Source organism: Lampris incognitus, unplaced genomic scaffold (assembly GCF_029633865.1).
Source record: "Lampris incognitus isolate fLamInc1 unplaced genomic scaffold, fLamInc1.hap2 scaffold_216, whole genome shotgun sequence".
Taxonomy (NCBI): Eukaryota; Metazoa; Chordata; class Actinopteri; order Lampriformes; family Lampridae; genus Lampris; species Lampris incognitus.
In genome coordinates this window covers 83,352-89,351 of record NW_026611174.1, presented here as the reverse complement: position 1 = coordinate 89,351, position 6,000 = coordinate 83,352, and the positions used below count along the sequence as shown (strand labels likewise).

General features: G+C 45.2%; 1 pseudogene; it reads left to right on the top strand.

Annotated features, from left to right (window-relative positions):
* Nucleotides 1-863: 863 nt before the first annotated feature.
* The window catches only part of LOC130133027 (reticulon-4 receptor-like 1), a 54,675-nt pseudogene continuing 49,538 nt past the window's right edge, over nucleotides 864-6,000 (top strand).

Genomic DNA, 6,000 nt, shown 5'->3' with positions numbered 1-6,000 from the left:
TGATTATGCATAACATGCTTTTATCTGATATTTTACATTAGGTGCTGTTCATTTAAATCAGTAATGTATATTTTTCTTAACTCTCATATTGACAGTTTTCCACTAGCCTATACAGTATACTGCAACAGCAGCATAGAATTCCCCAAATTCAGTCATGGCTTTTGGTTTTGGTGTGCCCCTCCCAAGATTTTCAGTGGCCCCATTTGGCCACCCCTATGAAACATTTCTGGGGGCGCCACTGGTCCCTGGGTCCACCAGACGCAGCGGACCAGGCTCCCCCAGCTGATCCAACGCCGGCTCTACCAGCCAGACACCTTTAATACACCTCCCCGCACTCCACACGACGACAGTAAAACACGGTCAACACTAGGCAAGGCCGCTGCCAGACCCCCCTTGGTGTTTCGTCTTCGGGCACAACTCCAGTCAGGGCCGGGATCCCTGGGCCCACAGGACGCAGCAAACAAAGCTCTCCCATCCGATCCAACACCAGCCTTCCCAGCCATCAAACGAAGCCAAAACAAACTTAGACGCAGACGTGGACAAAGACGCTGCATGGACGGTACTGTGTGAGGCCGCTGCAAACCTGAATTCATGCTGCCATCTTCACATATCATATTTGGGCTGCTTCTTGCTGCTTATCTGCTTCTCCCAGCAGCTTAGATGATGCTGCTTGGAGTGTGTATGTGTGTATGCTTTTGTTTCTTATTGTATATGCATAATTGTCTTTCCATTTTGTCTGCCCCTGTTCTTGTGAAAATGTATTTTATGTTTGTGTTGCAGGCATGCACGCATGCGAGTGTGTGAGGTTTGTCTCACATCCTCGGATGAAAAGCCCTGCTGTTAATTAATTACAGAACTTGAGAATGTCGGACATGTTGCATCCCACCACCGGGATCGGTGGTGTGGCGGAGGCTATACACGCAGGTATACGGAGTACACCCACCTCTTTTTCTGTCAATTTACTGTATAATCACCTAAAAAGCCATTGAAATACATAGGAGGGTATACCCACTTTCTCCTCAGTGATCTACGCATCTAGGTCACAGTACGCCTGCCCGCCTACCTCCTCAACCACCACAACACCACCGGCTGGGATGGAAACACCAGTCGTGCACAGCAGGAACCTCATCTGCGTGCACGGCCCCCTCTGTGCAACGTGCAGTCTGCATGGTGCTGATTGGGAATCATGTGACACAGCGTCCGAGCTCAAATTGAAATGGATGCACGTTTTGTCACGACAAATATAAACAGAGATAGATCCTTTCCTCCTCCGCCACGAGTACATTTTATGCATGTTCTAAACGTCTGCTGAATCACACGGCCGGACGAAACAGCCGCTCGATCTAATTCATAGCATCTCCTCTGGGCCCAGGGAGGGAATGCCATTTTTGCAAATGCAGAGCATATTTCTTTCGCGAGGGAGATAAATTTAGCCGGGAATAGATGAGGTTTGATATGGGGGAGTGATTATTGTGATGATTACTGTGCGTATGTTTATAGAGATGCATGCACTTGCACTACGTGATAAATTCTCGCCTCCGAATAGGAGTCGATGTGCAAATGTATTCACGTCTGTAGAGAAGTGGGTGCGTGCATGCGTCCGTGTGTGTGTGTGTGTGTGTGTGTGTGTGTGTGTGTGTGTGTGTGTGTGTGTGTGTGTGTGTGTGTGTGCACGCATGCACGCTACCCCTTTCGCGGCTCTGCAACCGCTCATTTAAGGTTTTCCAGACATTTGTTTTTTTAATCTACTGCACTTCAAAGGGGCACATGGAGAGCTGGGGGCCTTCTAGCATATGGGCACTAATTGAAGGAGAGACAGACAGACAGAGAGATAAAGAGAGCAAGCAAGAGGCGGATACAGACGAGAGCTGGCATACATTTTTACCTCAGTGCTGTGAGACACACTTCACATCATGCAAAATCCCCGCAGTGGAGAGCAATCGCTGCAGCCCTGTCGCTGTGTGGAGGTGCAGTGTTCATTTTGTGTATCTCTGAATTTAGTCTTTGGGGCTGCCACACGCTGGTAGTGAAAGCGCCATCTGTAAATTGCACATATCCATGCATGCACACACGCACACACACACACACACAGAAACAAATGTGCATCACACGGTGCACATGGTATGCTCCAGGGATTGGACGGTATAAAAATTTCATGTCACGGTTATTGCGGCCACAGATATCACGTTAAACTGTGTTCAAAATGTTTAAAAATTGCAAATCACTTCACCGAAGGTACTTTAGTGAACCATACAAACACTTTATTTAACCCTTGGTTAGCACTATAAATAAATAAGGCTGTCCTGCCTCGTTCCTGTGCCTAAAACGCCGCATCCCAGGGACTCCAAGGACTACGGACCAGTAACATTGACTTCACACACCATGAAGACTCATGCTGGAGCAGCTTCGGCCCACGGTCAAGCCACACTTAGCCCCTCCAGTTCGCCTACCAGCCCCACTGGGACTTGAGGAGGCCATCATTTACTTGCTTAACTGTGCCTATGCCCACCTGGATAAGCCAGCGAGCACTGTGACGGCCATGATCTTTGACTTCTCTAGTGCCTTCAACACCATTCGGCTGGCTCTACTGAGTGAGACGCTGACAGCAATGCAGGCAGATGCCCCCCTTGTGTCTTGGATTGTTGACTACCTTACTGGTAGACCACAGTATGTGCACTTGCAACACTGTGTCAGACAGAGTGGTCAGCTGAGGTCCTTCAACATCTGCCAGACAATGTTCAGGATGCGGTGTGAGTCTGTGGTGGCCAGCGCTCTCCTGTTTGCTGTTGTGTGTTGGGGCAGCAGGTTGAGGGTAGCGGATGCAAACAGGCTCAATAAACCGATAAGCAAGGCCGGTGACGTTGTGGGGGTGGAACTGGATTCTCTGGCGGAGGTTTCTGAGAGGAGGATGCTGTTGAAATCATGTGCCATCGTGAACAATGTCTCCCACCCACTCCATGACGTGCTGGTTGGACACAGGAGTACTTTTAGTAATAGACTCATTCTGCCGAAAAGCACCACAGAGCGCCACAGGAGGTCATTCCCGCCTGTGGCCATCAAACTTTACAAATCCTCCCTCGGACTGTCTGACACTCGGAGTTAATGGTCACTGGACCGGCCCTGTCGGGTTTTGTTTGTGCTGCTTGTTGTGTGCTGCGGTGGTGCAGTATAGATAGGGTGTTATGTGCACCATGCTTGTTGATATATTTTCTTCTTATTTCTACTTCTTATTTTATCTTTTATTTCTATTTGTTTCTGTTTTTCTTGTTTCTATTTTCTTATCTTGTTAGTTTTTATCTGTAATAGAACCCGAATTTCCCCTCGTGGATGAATAAAGTATTCCGATTCTGATTCTGATAAATAAACCACGAATAAATAAAATAATTAAATTATCAGAAGCATTTTGCACCTCTGTAAACATCTGAAATTCAAGAAGTAAAAGAACAGCAACCACACACAAATCCAGTCAGCATATGTTAGCAACAAGCAAATGTAAAAAAAATAAAATGTGCTCGTAAGGACACAAACATATGTAAATGAACAAAATGTGCATATAATACCAACACAACCATATGTAAACAAAGCCAGTACACACGTAATACCAACACAACCATATGTAAACAAAGCCAACAGCCATATAATACCAACACAACTATATGTAACCAAAGCCAATACACACATAATACCAACACATCATATGTAAGCAAAGCCAACAAGAATACCAACACAGCCATATGTAAACAAAGCCAGTACACACATAATACCAACACAGCCATATGTAAACAAAGCCAACAGCCATATAATACCAACACAACCCCAGTGGTGCTTGAAAGTTTGTGAACCCTTTGGAATTTTCTATATTTCTGCATAAATATGATCTAAAACATCATCAGATTTTCACACAAGCCCTAAAAGTAGATAAACAGAATCCAATTAAACAAATGAGACAAAAATGTTACACTTGGTCATTTATTTATTGAGGAAAATGACCCAATATTACATATATGTGAGTGGCAAAAGTATGTGAACCTCTAGGATTAGCAGTTAATTTGAAGGTGAAATTAGAGTCAGGTGTTTTCAATCAGTGGGATGATAATCAGGTGTGAGTGGGCGGCCTGTTTTATTTAAAGAACAGGGATCTATCAAAGTCTGATCTTCACAACACATGTTTGTGGAAGTGTATCATGGCAAGAACAGAGGAGATTTCTGAGGACCTCAGAAAAAGCACTGTTGATGCTCATCAGACTGGAAAAGGTTACAAAACCATCTCTAAAGAATCCAGTCAGACAGATTGTGTACAAATGGAGGAAATTCAAGACCATTGTTACCCTCCCCAGGAGTGGTCGACCATCAAAGATCACTCCAAGAGCAAGGCGTGTAATAGTCGGCCGGGTCGAAAAGGAACCCAGGGTAACTTCTAAGCAACTAAAGGCCTCTCTCACATTGGCTGATGTTAATGTTCATGAGTCCACCATCAGGAGGACACTGAACAACAATGGTGTGCATGACAGGGTTGCAAGGAGAAAGCCACTGCTCTCCAAAAACAACATTGCTGCTCATCTGCAGTTTGCTAAAGATCACGGGGACAAGCCAGAAGGCTATTGGAAAACTGTTTTGTGGACGGATGAGACCAAAATAGGACTTTTTGGTTTAAATGAGAAGCGTTATGAGAAATGAGCGTTGGAAAAAGGAGCGTTTGGAAAAAGGAAAACACCGCATTCCAGCATAAGAAGCTTATCCCATCTGTGAAACATGGTGGTGGTAGTATCATGGTTTGGGCCTGTTTTGCTGCATCTGGGCCAGGACGGCTTGCCATCATTGATGGAACAATGAATTCTGAATTATACCAGCGAATTCTTAAGGAAAATGTCAAGACACCGGTCCGTGAACTGTATCTCAAGAGAATGTGGGTCATGCAGCAAGACCACGACCCTAAGCACACAAGTTGTTCTACCAGAGAATGGTTAAAGAAGAATGAAGTTAATGTTTTGGAATGGCCAAGTCAAAGTCCTGACCTTAATTCCATTGAAATGTTGTGGAAGGACCTGAAGCGAGCAGTTCATGTGAGAAAACCCGCCAACATCCCAGAGTTGAAGCTGTTCTGTATGGAGGAATGGGCTAAAATTCCTCCAAGCTGACACGCAGGACTGATCAACAGTTACCAGAAACGTTTAGTTGCAGCTGTTGCTGCACAAGGGGGGGGGGGTACTGAAAGCAAAGGTTCACATACTTTTGCCACTCACAGATATGTAATATTGGATAATTTTCCCCAATAAATAAATGACCAAGTATAATATTTTTGTCTCATTTGTTTCACTGGGTTCTTCTTATTTACTTTTAGGACTTCTGTGAAACTCTGATGACGTTTTAGGTCATATTTATGCAGAAATATAGAACATTTTAAAGGGTTCACAAACTTTCAAGCACCACTGTATGTAAACAAAGCCAAGACACAGATAATACTAACACAACCTATTATTATGCACAGACACACATATGTGTACACTTGCACACACACACACACACCATCATCATCATCATCGGTGGTCACTCGGGGTCGAGTATGACTGTCATCCATCTAGGTCCTTGTGGGTCTTCAGGTGGGCATAGAAGCCAATCCTGGAGCCACATATTTTGGGGCAATGTGGGCAAGGCTGTGAAGAAGTGGTTGAGGACGTGGTTTGAGTCTTTCTGGTATCTCGTTCCTTTCTGAGTCTGCGCTTGTTTTCAGCAGCACAGTGGAGGTAATGGATGTAGCGTCCAGTACCCTCATGGACAACCAGTCTCCAGGCCTCCCTGATTTTTGCTGCCATTTTCCAGGCGCCAAACCTTTTAACGTGGACCTTGATGTCATCTTTATATCGCTTCTTTTGTCCTCCTGGAGCACGGCGTCCTGTCACGAGCTGAGAGTAAAGGACTTGTTTTAGGAGGCGAGAGTCAGACATGCGGAGGACATGGCCAGTCCATCTCATCTGATGTTGTGCAATGGTGGCAGTTATA